At 35.8% G+C, this 14,985-nt stretch overlaps 1 long non-coding RNA gene across 1 annotated transcript; it reads right to left on the bottom strand.

Annotated features, from left to right (window-relative positions):
• Positions 1–5,416: 5,416 nt before the first annotated feature.
• Positions 5,417–12,245, bottom strand: LOC141416695 (uncharacterized). The gene is made up of 2 exons (XR_012441305.1): positions 11,836–12,245; positions 5,417–9,942 (listed from the first exon to the last, which is right to left on the bottom strand). It is a non-coding gene; the product is annotated as an uncharacterized lncRNA (long non-coding RNA).
• Between the last annotated feature and the right edge of the window lie 2,740 nt (positions 12,246–14,985).

Below are 14,985 nucleotides of genomic sequence, written 5' to 3'. Positions count from 1 at the left end.
GTGTTACTGAGTCTGGCTTATTTCATTTAACATGATGATCTCCCATTCAATCCATTTTCATGCAAATAATATCAACTTATTCTTCCTTCTTTCTGAAAAATACTCAATTGTGCATTTTATAGCATATATTCTTTGTTCATTATTCTCTTGGTGGGCACCTAGTCTGATTCCATTGTTTGGTTATTGTGAATAGTGCTGGATGTAATAAACTTTGGTGTGCAGGTATCTCTGTTGAATGCGGTCTTCATTTTTTGTTGATTAATTTTTCATTAGGATATATTCCTTGTACAGAGGGATTAGTTGTGACAATTCCAAATAGGTTTATATTGTGCAATGGTTAGATCATACTCACAATCTCTCCTCTCTCTGCTCCGCTTAATGTTGTTGCAAGAAGTTTCTTTTTTCTATTTCATATAAGTATATGAAGTTCCTCAACCATATTCCCTCATCTTCATCTCCTTCATTCACCCTCCCTTATGCCCACAAGTGCCCCCACTGTATCTATTACACAATCCTGGCTTTAGCTATTAATATTTAATTCAATGTTCAATGGGGTTCCTCAACATATCCCCACTGTGGGTATACTTTACTATGGTTAGTTCAACCCCTTCCATTACTCTCCCTTTACCCTGTACCTCTAACCCTCCAATTTTCAATAGCATTCAATACATATCTTTATATCCTCTACCTTCACAGGTATTATTTTTTACCATGTTTTTGATGATCTATCAATCTCTTTTCCTGTCCCTCCTTCCCTAAGTTCCATAGAGCACTTTCACTATTATAAACATTTTCTACATATAAGATTGTATATGATCATGTTTGTTTTTGTGTGTAGGTTTATCTCATGGATCTATCTTCCATGTATGAGAAGAAACATGTGGCCTTTTTCTTTCTGAACCTAGCTTGCTGACTTTACTTAACATGATATCCTCCAACTGCATCCATTTATCTTCAAACCACCTGGGGTCATTATTTCTTATGGCTGAGTAAATGCCATATTATAAATAAAACACATTTTCTTGTTCCTAAATGTGGTCTTTCTTTCCTGGGATATATGCTCAAGTGATATAAGAAAATCACATGGTAGTTCTGTTTTAAGTTTTGGATTTTATTTGGAACATGAATACTGATTTCCATAATGACTTCACTAATTTATATTCCAAACAACAGTGTAAAGAGCTCCTTTTTGCCATATCATCACTAGTGTTTGCTGTCTGTTTCCTTGATGAGAGATAATCTGATTGTGTAAGTTGAACTCTCAATGTTTTTTTGATTTCCGTTTCACTTATGGTTAAGGGTATGGAACTTTTGTTTATGTATTCTTTGGCCATTTGTCCATGTTTTAAGAACTATGTCCTCAGTTTATTTGCCCATTTATTAATTGCGTTATTTTTCATTCAGTCCTCTATTCTATCCCTTTGGTCTCCATTACTTTTTGTCCCAATACCATACAAACAATATGTGTATAGCATAATTTAAAATCAGGTATTGTGATAGCTCAATCATCGCTCATTTTGGTTAGGATTTCTTTGGTTTTTAAGTGTCTTTTCTGCTTCCATATGAATTTTAGGATACTTTTATATTTCTGTGATGAATGCCATTTGGATGTTTCATGTGATTGCATTGGATCTGTGCATTCCTTTCTGTAATATAGCCATTTTCACAAATTAATTGTGCTAATCTGTGAACCTTGAAGCACTTTCAATATTCTAATGTCTTCTGTACTTTCTTTCATCAATAGTTTATACTTTTCACTGTAGAGGTCTTTAGCATGCTTAGTTAGTTTATTCATAGTTTATTCATATTTTAATGCTATTGTCAATGAGATTGTTTTCCTGATTTTTTTTCTTACCATGACCTTTGTTAAAATTGTATTTTTATTTTGTATCTTCCTAATTTGATAAAAGTTTTTTCAGATTTAAGAATTTATTGTGTAGTCTTTATAGTATTTAAAATACAGGATCATACCATCTGCAAATAGGAATATTTGAGTTCTTTTTTCCCATGTATAATCTACTGTCTCTTGGTTAATTGCTCTAAGAAGTCAAGCACTGTATTTAATAAGAGTGGAGATTGTTGACACACTTGTCTCATTCATTTAGAGGAAATTTTTTTCACATGAAGTACAGTATTGGCTATAGTTTATCATGTATAGACATAACTATGTTGAATTATATACCTTCTATTCTATTTAAATGGATCTTATTTCAATTTATTTAGGGCTTTCTTTATACATGAGTATTGAATGTGTTTTGTTTTTTTGTTGTGCTGGGTAGGGGTACATTGTGGCATTTACAAAAGTTCTTAAAATATATCAAATATACCATACTTGAATTCACCCCCTCCAACATTCTCCTTTATTGTTCTACCCAATCCCTGGAACAGTTTCAACAGGTATCTTTTTCTGGTTACCCAGTATCTGTGCCATATTCACCCTCTTATACCCTTTCCCTGCCTCCTCCCACCTCCCATTCATATCAAGCCCAGCAGGCAGAATCTCTTCACCTTCCTGTTCTCTGGTTTTGCAATAGAAAGAAAAAAGGAAATAACATTGTTCCTTGTTTAAGGTAGCTACACAGAGAGTTTCCTTCTAGCACTTCCATGTGTATATATATTACACCCCGATTTTTTCATCTCCATTTTTCTTCTTTCTACCTTAGTCCATTTAGTATGGTTGTTGCAACCAGTTTAAAAATTCTATATTCATTCTTGTTTGCAGAGTACATCAACCCTATTTACATTAACTTCCTTCTTTTAACCTCCCCTTCTCATGTAGGACCTCCTCTAGTGTGATCTATTTTTCATGATATATCTACATGTGATTTAGGTCTATATTCCACATAAGAATGAAAAAATGCAGCTTTTGACTTTCTGAACCAGGGTAACTTCACTTATGATTGTGATCTCCAGGTCCATCCATTAATTGTCAAACAACAAAATTTCATTCTTTGTGGCTAAATAGAATTCCATTATATATATATATATATATATATATATATATATATATATATATATATATATTTATTTCTTAATTCATTCATCCATAGTGAGACAGTTTGGCTATTTCCTGCTTATCTATTGTGAATAATGCTGAAATAAACATGGGTGTGCAGGTACCTTTGTTGTAACCTGACTTATAAACCTTTAGGTACATCCCTAAGTGTGGAATTACTGGATTGTATGACAGTTCTTTTTAAAGTTTTCTTCCAGAGCCTCAATACTGCTTTCCATAGTTGTTGTACTAGTGTACATTGCCACCAGCAGTGGATAAGGATTCCTTTTTCTCCACATCTTCTCTAACATTTGTTGTTGTTTGTGGTCTTGATTGTAGTCATTCTAACTGGAGTGAGGAAGATTCTTAAAATGGTTTTGATTTTCATTTTCTTTATGGCCAGGGATGTCGATCATTTCTTCCTGTGTTTTACCCATTTGGACTTCTTTCTTTGAGAAAGTTCTATTCAGTTCCTTTGCCCATTTCTTCATTGAGTCATTGATTTTCAGACAGTTTAGTCTTTTGAATTTACTCTATATTCTGGTTATCAGTCCCTTTTCTGATACATAGCTGGCAAAGATTTTCTTCCATACTGTGGCTTGCCTCTTCAATTAAGAGACCATTTCTCTTATTGTGCAGAAACTTTTAATTTCTTGCAATCCCATTTGCCAATCCTTAGTTGCTGAGCCACTGGAGTTCTATTGAGGAAGTCATTGCATATGCCTACTAATTCCAGTCTATTCCCTGCTCTTTCCTACACTAGCTTCAAAGTTTCTGAGATTATATTAAACTCCTTAAAACAATTTGAGTTGATACTTATATAGGGAGACAGGCATGGATCTAGTTTAAGTTCACTGCAGGCAGATATCCAGTTTTCCCAGCAGCATTTGTTGAAAGGCTGCCTTTTCTTCATCATATGTTTTTGGTGCCATTGTCAAAAGTTTGTGCCCATAGCTGCAAGGATTCATATCTGGTCTTCTGTTCTATTGGCCTTCTTGTCTGTTTTTATGCCAGTACTGCAGTTTTTATTGCTATGACTCTGTAGTATAGTTGAATATTGAGTATTGTGATACCTTCAGTGTTGCTGATTTTGCTCAGTACTTCCCTGGATATTCAGTCTTTTGAGCTTCCAAATGAGCTTTAGGCTTTATTTTGCAATCACTGTGGAGAATGTTATTGGAATTTTTATGGAAATTGCATTGAATATGTAGACTGCTTTTGATAGTATAGTCATTTTCATTATGTTGAATCTACCAATCCATGAGCATGAGATATCTAGGAATGGTGAATTTTGCCAATGAAATTTTTTTAAAGGAATAGGTAAAATGGTAGAGTTCTTTCTTAGTAAGTGTGAGGCCCTAAGTTCAAGCCTCAGAACCACCAAAAAATGTTTTGAATCTGTTTACATATTTGTGTAATTGCCATGTACAAGTCATTTGGGAATGTGGACATGAAAAATAATGTAACTTAGTTGTTTCCTTATTGTAGTGCTTATCACAAGTATGTATCTTGCACTCTGCAGTCAAGGCTAATGGCCATCAAGCCCCCCCAAAAAGTGGCGGGGCCAAACAAGTTTCCAAGCCTTAAGAAACTAGAGTCTGATGTCCAAGAGGAGTAGCAAAAGAGAATATGCTGTGCTCCAGAAGTAATAACCATACACAAACACACATACACACCCACACACACATATACACAGTGAGAGGGGGAAGGAGAGAGAGAGAACATCATACAACCTAAAATCACTGACAACCTAAAATCACAACTGCTTGGAGTGGAACAAATGATAATGGGAAAAACCTCAAAATGCCTACATTTGACTCTAATGGTGGACCATAGCCTTTGTACTCAGTCAGGTAACTACAATGTGATCTAACAATCCAACTTCAAGTTAAATATCCAAAGGGCATGAAATTCATATCTCAAAGAGAAACCTACACATTCATGTTCATTGCAGCATTATTCAAAACAGACATGATAGGAAATCATGTGGAATGATTACTCATGAGTGATGAATGGATAATGTGGAAATACACACAAAGAAATAAAATTCAGAAATAAAACAGATGCATTTTTTCATTAGGTCCTATATACATGTCAGTGGTGGTCATATTGTTAAGTGAAATGAGGAAGAAAGAAAAATACAAATGTCACATGGTCTTACTCCTATGTGGAGTCTAAAATAGTCACTTTCGCAGAAATAAGGTATAGAAGAATGGTTATCAGGGACTCTGTTGACTGTGGTGGGGCAGTGGGAGAGAATGAAAGAATGTTATTAAATTAGAGTAAACATTAGGAATAATTTCAAAAGGTCTACTGTCTAATCTACTGAGTATAGTTATCAATAAATAGTATTCTGGAAAAATAATGAATTGATATTAAGTGTTCCCAAAACAAAAATAATAAACCACATAAGGTAATGCATCTGTTAATCAGCTAATTTATTCATTCTACAAAGCACATATTCTTTGAAACATCATTGTGCACATCAGGAATAAATGAAATTTTATCTGTCAGCTAAAGTGAAAAGAATGGGCCATGAAATGCAAAGGGCAGCCTCAACATCTTCTGTGAGGTGGAGACAAATGCAAAATGTCTGGGCCATCCTATACATGCCAAATCACAATCTGTATTTGACAAAGTCCTTATGTGACCCAATTCATCCTGAACAGAAGTTCTGATCTGTGTTAGTGCTTCACACTTTCTCCACTGGTGACATTTGTGGCAAATGGCCCTGTGCATCTTACAAGTTTGAACAGTATCACTGGTTTCAAAGCACTATGGACAGCACCTCTGTCCCAGTTGTCTCCACCATGGATTTCTACAGCCATAGTGTTTTGGGGGGCCAGTCTTCTTAGGGTGAGGACCACTGACCTAGACCATGAGAACTGGGGATGCGATGATGTGGATTCAATCAAAGCTCTTCCTTTTTTGGTCATAAATGTTGGCAGATCACTGAGCCTCTCTCAGCCTCATTTCTGTTTTTCTTCAAAACAAAAGAATTAAAAAGAAACGTGAAATTATTTAATATTTTATTTTATTGTTGATTTATCATACATTAATAATGCAAGGGTATTTCAGTGTGATAAACTCATCCATTTGTACAGTATACTGTAATGCCGTTTACCGGGGGAACCTGGGTGACCCAAGCTGTAGAAAGATGAGGGGACTACTGAGTTCTGCTCAATAGCCCCTTTAATGAAGTATACATTGCTTTTTATAAACTCCTTTTACACAGAGAGCATTTTGTCAGAAAAAGCATGCCAAAGTTACATTAGTACAGGGAGGCATAGTTAAAATTAACTCTTTGTTATGTCTCTTTTAAAATGGGAACAGAGAAGCAGGAGAAGCACACGGTCAACATAACTTTCTTATTTATATCTGAAGGACACAAAGCCATCTGGGAACCTTGAATACTGTTTTTCTGGACGTCTGGCTTTCTCACAAGGCCAGATACCAACTCACACAGGCAAGGTCTGGTCTGAGACTTTTGCCCCAGTTCCTTGGAGCTTTCTCACAAGGCCAGAGGCCAACTCACACAGACAAGGTCCCATTGCTGGCTCTGATAATTCCCCCTTTTTTATTTTTTAAACATAGTAATCCCGATGTGACCATGGCTTCAGAAGTTGTGTAAGATTTTAATTGTCATTGGAGACAGGAGTATCCTATACAAAAAAATGACAAGACAAACAGTAAAAGTAATGCTGGCTCCTAATAAACTATGCATAATGCTTTGAAGCCAAGACCTAGGATCCATACCTTGTAAAGCATATGCAATGCCTTTTGTCAAGTCTTCATAAGAAATGCCAGGCAATTTACTTTTGAATGTGTTAAAAATGTCCCTTTTTAATTCTTTCACATCTAAGGTGATATTACCTGAAAGATCTTGTAAATGATATTTTATTTATTCCCAACTATAACAGGAAGCATTATATTTTGCTGAAATAACACAATACATAGTAACATTCCAACACAAGAAAGCATTAATTGATGTTGCATGCTAGCTATCTATTCCCTAGCCATCGTACAGCTGTTGTAGTTCTCCTATTTTGCTTTCTATCACTTCATTGATTTTAAATTGGGTAGTCCTTAGCATGTATGATTGATTTTGCCATTGTGCAACAAACTCATGTGTTTGAATGGAAGTCTGTAACACTACTCCTGCCATGGCAGCTGTAGTAGCAATGGCAATCAGACCAACCATAACAAGAATAATCCATTTGGTAAATCTTTTTAATTGTGTCAATAATTTAGACACTACTTTAGTCATTAAATCTTCTAAGGGAGAGTGTTGCCATTCTCTTGTTAAGTTTACAGGCAACCAAACATCTTTTCTTGCCCTTAATGTAAACAATGCTTCAGATGATCAATTAATAGACAAAGAATTGTTAACACAGGTGTATAACCTACAGTCAAAGCAGTCAACATTTTTTAAAGTAAAATTAAAACTAAAAGTTACAAGAGCTAAGACATATGGTAAGCTAACACATGCTTGCATATAAAAAGATGCATTATAATCAAAGACATAATCAGACCAGGAATATTTGCTTCTGGAAAAGTTTCCTTTCCAAAAGGTCATCGGTGCAGAGGCAAAACCAATTTCCAGATTTCAGGTTACTCTGGATAAGTAATATTTTGTATTAGCAATCAGGGCCTTGAGGGCGACATTCAACCATCATGCCATGCCATTAGTCCTTTCATATGATATTCTCTATGTAATAGACTATTTTGCCAAACAATTTTGTTAATATAATCACAGACCATCTTATTCCAATCTTCAGGACAATTGTGTACAAAGTGTCCATGAGGGCCCCAATCAATAAAAGAGAAATTATGAGTAGATACAAGAAACTTTCCAGTGCTGGCATGACAATTGCTCCAATGAGGAGGGAATATTTCCAATGTTTATATAACCTAGTGTTGCATATTCGGAGATTGGGTTTTCCCATGTTAGTGTTATTAATTTCTGTAAAATTTAAAAACAATCTCTCAGGTAGTCCAATTCCTGTATGACTTTCTTGTGTAGGAGGCAGTATGTTAAACCATGTTTGAATACTTACAGGAAGACGAGCTGGATGACCAACACACAAAGGCAGAATTTCATACCCTAAGGATATATTCATCCCTTCCTCTGAAGGGTTATTTGGTCTGGTACTTTTCCAAGGAGCAGGGAGGTGGGCAGAACCATTAGTAAAGACAATAGATCCCCTTTCAGACCATTCCACTAATCTTAGTAGAGGAGGATGGGTCCTCCTGTATTACACTTGTCCACTTACTGCAGATACACAGGTAAGGATAGCAACTATGGCCAAAAAAAGATTCTCTGGAGTAATGGGGCTTCCGGTGGATCATAAGACATTTTCACCTGTTGCTGATAATGTTTTAACTTGTCCCCAAATAAGGATGGAACTTTTCACATAATATGGATGAGAACATTTCTTCTTAAAAGTAAGAGCATGCATCTTATATGTGGCCTGTTCCATTTGTTCATCTTTAGCAGTCTCCCTCTGAGGGGAGGTCATCACTTTGTTGGACATGTTCATTGGTTGTCCTTGGCCTGACATTCCGAAGAGGAACCCATAATGTTTTAGGGTGTCCATGGACATCTGTAGAAACACAAGCATAACCCATGCCCTTTTTAAGTAAGAGCCCAGGTAATCAAGAGTTAAAATATTTATACAAAATCGGAATTTGTATGTCTGGCAAAGAGGGAAGTTAATCAAAATGTTTATCTGCTGCAGTCAAAATATCACCCTGAGGTAAATTTTAAAAATTTAAAGTGAAAAGTGTTAATGCTAGGGTATCTCAGGGAGTTCCCCCTTTTTTATTTTTTAACAATTGTGTTTTTAAAGTTTTATGTGCCCTTTCAACAATAGATTGTCCTTGTGGATTATAAGGGAGGCCAGTGACAGGAACAATGTTCCATTCTCTATAAAATTGTTTAAATCGAAGACCTGTATATGCAGGTCCATTGTCTGTTTTAAATTTAGAAGGCACTCCCATAACTGCAAAACATTGTAAAAGAGAGGCAATGATGGCACGAACATTTTCATTGCATTGAGGAACAACCCAAATGAATTTAGAATAAGTATCAATAACAACATGTAAATATGGTTGCTGTTGAAAAAGGTTATGTAAGTCACATCCATTTGCCATAATTCATTAGTACATAGACCTCGAGGATTAGTACCAGACAGGTGAGATCTACAATGTAAAGGAGCACATACAGGACAAGATTTAACTATATCATGAGCAGTATGAAGAGGAATTTTATATGGCACATGTAATCTGTTGGCATTAGTATATAAATGCTGATGTTCTTTTCAGGGGATGAAAACACTGTACATGTAAGTTTATCAGCAATATCATTTCCTTGCACTAGAGGGCCAGGCAGATTAGAATGAGCTCTAATATGAGTAACATATAAGGGATCAATGCAGGTTTGTATTAGATGTTGTAATGTGGATAATAATGTTTTCATAACTTTATGAGTAGTAGAAATAAGAGCAGTTTCAATATCTGGAAATGGTCCTACCACATAAGCTGAATCTGAGACAATATTTAATGGTTTATCTGTAATTTTTTACAATAAATAAATCAGAACTGCTAATTCTACCTGTTATGCAGAAGAATAAATAATTTGAATAGCTTCATGTAAATCAGGTCCATGTATGCCTCCTTTACCAAATGAGGTTCCATCTGTATAATAAACTGAAGCATGACATATAGGATTTAATTTTACTATACTGTTAACAATAAATGGAGTTTGTTTTTAAAAAATCTCACAACTTACCTGCTGGGTAATGCTTACCTATATATCCATAATAATTACTTATACTATTCCTTAAATTGTCATCAAGGGGTAACAGATTTTCAAACTGTTTGTTAGTAAGGGGTAAAATAATGAGTTGTGGATCAAATCCCAAAATCTGTAGGCATCTTGTTTTTCCCTGTATAATTAAAGAGGATATTAGATCAATATATGAAGTTAACACTTTAGTGTCTTTTGTTTTACATATAACCACTCTAAAGGAGAGTTCTCTTGGGCTAAAATTCCTGTAGGAGAATGTGGAGAAGGAAATATTAACAGGGAAATAGGTTTTAAAGGATCAAATCTTGTTGGAAAGTCAGTCCATAACCATGACTCAAAAAATTGTAATTCATTTTCAGCAGCAGGTGTTAAAGTCCGAGGGCTGTCCAGAGTGGTATCACCTTCTAAGATAGAAAACAAATTAGTAAGCTTATAATTTGGTATACCTAAAGAAGGAAGAAGCCAATTAATGTCTCCTGGTAACTTTTGAAAGTCATTCAGTGTTGTTAATATGTCTCTTTGTATGGCAGATTTTTGAGGATGAACAGTGAGTCACTTAACTGCATGACCTAAATATTGAAAAGGAGTAGTAGTTTGTATTTTTTCAGAAGCTATTACCAATACTCCACCTTGTAAACCTTTTTGTGTGGCTTTACATTTTTTATGCAATTGTTTAGAACATGCATAGAAATTAAAATATCATCCATATAGTGGATGATATGTGCATCAGGAAATGTTACTCTAATAGGTTGTAACATTTTTCCTACAAAATACTGACACATAGTGGGGAATTAGTCATACCCTGTGGCAGCACTGTCCATTGTCCATTGATAGCTTTGTAAAGGTTCTTGTTGATTTAAACTGGGGACAGAAAATGCAAACCTTTCCCTGTCTTTGGGATGTATAGGTATAGTATAAAAGCAATTTTGTAAATCTAAAACAATCAAAGGCCGTTCTTTAGGAATACATGCAGGAGTAGGCAATCCAGGTTGTAAAGCTCCCATAGTTACCATAGATGCATTTACATTTCTTAAATCTGTTAGAAATCTCCATTTTCCAGATTTTTTTTTAATAACAAACACTGGGGAATTCCAAGGAGAAAAGGAAGGTTCTATATGTTTGTGCTCTAATTGTTATTGAACTAACTGTTTTAAAGCCTGTAATTTTTCATTATTCAGGGGCCACAATATGAAAATCATAATGAATCCACCCACCATCATTACTCCATCCTGCCAAATATTCTCTACAAAAAGGAGAATCAGGACCATAGGTCACATAGCCTTTTTAAAGTCTTTATAAGATTCATATCCAATCCATTATAAGTGTTATTGCTATTCATATTAAACATAACAGGAAACAGCAGTCGCAATTCATGTGGCCGTGTGGGGGTGGGAATGTGAGTTGCTAATGAAGGGTCATTCTTCCTTCCCAAGCCTTTTTAGGGGCAAATATGTAGGTAACGCATTTCCTCTTCAATGTTTCCCCTTTCAGGTTGTTCGTTCCAATTGTCCTCCTCTGGGAGAAGAGGAAAAATATCCGCAGTCTCTGTTGCAGGAGCCATTGCAATTGCGGGCACTGCAAGTGGTGGCAGTTTACTTTCAATTTCCTCCAGCACAGTAAAGCCATGACTAAAGAACAATTTACTTTCCTCAGTGATTTTTTTCCATATCTCCTGTATCTAATTCATACTCATGAAGGAAGGCTACAGTATCTTTTTCTAAATTTTCTTCCCTTCTCTCTCCCCCAAGTGTAAGAATTACAGATTTAACCAGAGCCCAGGTTATCCAAAAATGAACAGGTATCTTTTCTCCCTGTCTGTATGCCTTTTCAACATTTTTACGTGCTCACTCCCAAACTTCTTCACCTAAAGTACCTTTCTCAGGGAACCAGGGATTATATTCACAAATTACTTCTAAGCAGTCCTTTAGCTGCTGTTTGGAATATTGAGCTCCTCCTCATTATAAAAAATGATGTATGAGTGAAAGTAAAGGCTGGACTCTGCACTAATTTTGCCCCGTCTTGTCTCACTTACCTCCTTCTGTGAGGGTCTTCACATCACTTTCAAAATTCTCTTCCAGGTCCCAACTGTAAGCCATTTACTGGGGGAACCTGGCTGACCGAAGCCATAAAAAATGAGGGGACTACTGAGTCCTGTCAATAGCCCCTTTAATGAAGTATACATTGCTTTTTATAAACTCCTTTTCACAGAGAGCATTTGGTCAGAAAAAGCATGCCAAGTATTACATGTCAAGGTTACATTAGTACAGGGAAGCACAGTTAAAATTAACTCTTTGTTATGTCTCCTTGAAAACGGTAACAGAGAAGCAGGAGAAGCACACGGTCAACATAACTTTCTTATTTACATCTGAAGGACACAAAGCCATCTGGGAACCTTGAATACTGTTTTTCTGGACGTCTGGCTTTCTCACAAGGTCAGATACCAACTCACAGAGGCAAGGTCCCACTGCTGGCTCCAACAGTATGCCTTGAACATATTCTCCCCCTCCATTACATTGCTATTCCATGGATAGTTATCTTTACCTCCACTCTCTTTTTGAAGTTGAAAATGAACAGCTAATACAATTCACATCATATAATGGACATGTGTAAAAATTAAACCAGTCAATCCTTCTCAGATTCCAATGAGTCTAGAATGCATAAAAAATTTTAAATTTATCTCTTATATTTCTCAAATATTCAATATATGTAAATGATTGTGACAATTATTAATTTGTTTTCCAATCATGAATCTCCTATGTGATTTGTAGAAAGCACCAAAAAACCAAAGGTTGTAGCAGTGACCCATGTTTTTATAACAAATAAACTCAGATATCTTCTTTGAAGAAGAGAAATTGGGAATTTCCTGAAACATTCTTGAACTGTGGTCACTCTGCAAATCAAGGTTTTGTAATTCCAAGGAATCCAAAAAGGTAGGTACTTTGGAATTTGGAGAAAACTGGAAGGACTTTGGCAGAAGCACTGAGTATGGTAGACCTCAGGAAGGCAAGAGACAATGAATACCAGATTCATCTAATTTCTGACCTTATCTGTTGGAAACATAGTAGGATGAAAAAAATATTCCTTTCTGCTCTGATCAATAACCTCCAAGAAATCAGTTATTCAGAGGTTGGATGAACAAGAGGAAATGTGCTAATAAGCAGATGGAGAGGAATAACATATACATCCCCTGGTGGTGTCACTGAGAGGGTCCAGTGTCAGGCTGGACAGGATATGCAGCTTAGCTTTGTAGTTCAAATCCTGGTGAAGTGACCAATGCTTCACTGCCCTTGAGAGCAGAACGTCAGTCTCCATTCCATCCAGGAGGGAATCCAGACTTCCACATAGTGAACTTCTACTCAGAAATTCCATCTAGAGGAGAATAAGACCTTGGTAGGTGCTGAAAAAAACAGCAATGGTAAAGAAGAATGAAATAACCACCACAGTGGTCAAATATTTTTTGATCATTTGCAATAATATCATCAAGGACACTGGCTTGAAATTTTATTTTATTTTCTTCTAGAGTTTTTAATTGACCATATAATGACTCACAGTAAACAATAAACAATGAAATGAATAGGGATCCATTCTGGTCTATAGGATGCCACTGAAATAAAAAGGATGGCAGAGACCAAGGAATGGAATGGGGCAAAATGCACTGGGATTTTTTTTAGTTCAAAGTTAATGTTGCTTCGATTAATTAATTTCTAAATATATACTATTCTTCACATTGCTAGCAATAGCAATATGATATTGTACACTTTAAAATTTACTGTGAGTATGGATCCCATGTTAATTGCTCCTAGCCCAGTAAAAACCAATATGACAAAGTAAGAAAAAAGGAACCCAAGGTGCTAGATGTGTCTATAACACTGGAGGTAGTGATGGTGTCACTGGGGCTTGCATGTGTCTAAATATCAATGATTTTACACATTATGTATGTGTGATTATTTATGTATCGATTATATTCAAAGAGGCTGCTTGAAACAAACTAAAGGACCACACAGGAATGGAGGACTCTCTGCATCTGGAAAATATTTAAATTTCTCCAGCAGCAGGGAGACCTCCCTCCACATTCTGAGAAAAGATCTTTCCTTCACTTCCCTCTGGCTCAACCTGCTCACCATCATGGCTTTGTTCTCAAATTTGATATGTGAAAAAATCCCAATACGTAGGACTTCACACTTACTATTCCTGTCAGGCACAAACTTTTTCAGTTACACTTGTGGCCCCAGTCCCATTTTCCAGGAAAAAAAAGTCTATTCAAATTCCTTGTTGTTTAAATGTCTTGCCAGAACCCAATAAAATATCACCTACATTAATTTCCTTTTTAACTGCCAACTTTATCTGCACAACAAATATTACTATGTGATGTTTTATATACTTTCTTTCATTTCACAGATACATTAAAACCATACATAGTTATGGGATGTTTAAATAAATACATACATTCTCTCATATTCAAATCTATCTTTCTCCTAAAGGATGTATCATTTCTTTAAGACCAATACTTGCTGTTATTGTTTGCTAATATCTTTCTATATTTGTACCCTTCTTCCATGATTGCATTGTAGGTACCTTTTTTAAATCCATCATTTTTGCCTAGACACTGCAAACTTAGTGGACTCCTCAATTCTATATACCATGCTCATTAAAACTTTAGGTGGAATGACACTGTGGCTCACACCCGAAATCACAGTTCCTTGGGAGCCTGAGTTGCAGAGAATAGCATGTCTATGGTGGCGGCAGGACAAAAGCAAGAAACTCTACCTGAAAAAATAGCTAAATCAAAAGAGAGCTTATAGTACGGTTCAACTGATAAAGCACCTGGTTAGGAACCCCAGGCCATGAGTTCAAAAACTGTATGCCAAGAAAATAAACCAAAAAAAAATGGTAGAATATTCTGCCTACTGGGGAAAAATATAGACAGGAACAGAAATAACTACAGATGCCACAGTGGTCATTCTAACCAGTGGGTTTCTTTGCCTGCTCTGAGCTTTTTCTCAATTTACTGAACATGAATTTTGCAGCTGCGATGCTGAGTGGTGGTCTACTTAGTGGCCTCATTCATTCTGACTTCAACATAGTTTCCTATATAACTAAATTCTGATAACATCAGGGAAATTATGAAGTATTTTCCTCCTGGGTATCTCACCTCTCATTTTATTGTACAATGGGAGCAATG

This window comes from Castor canadensis, chromosome 14 (assembly GCF_047511655.1).
Source record: "Castor canadensis chromosome 14, mCasCan1.hap1v2, whole genome shotgun sequence".
Taxonomy (NCBI): domain Eukaryota; kingdom Metazoa; phylum Chordata; class Mammalia; order Rodentia; family Castoridae; genus Castor; species Castor canadensis.
This window is presented reverse-complemented; position numbering and strand designations above follow the sequence as displayed.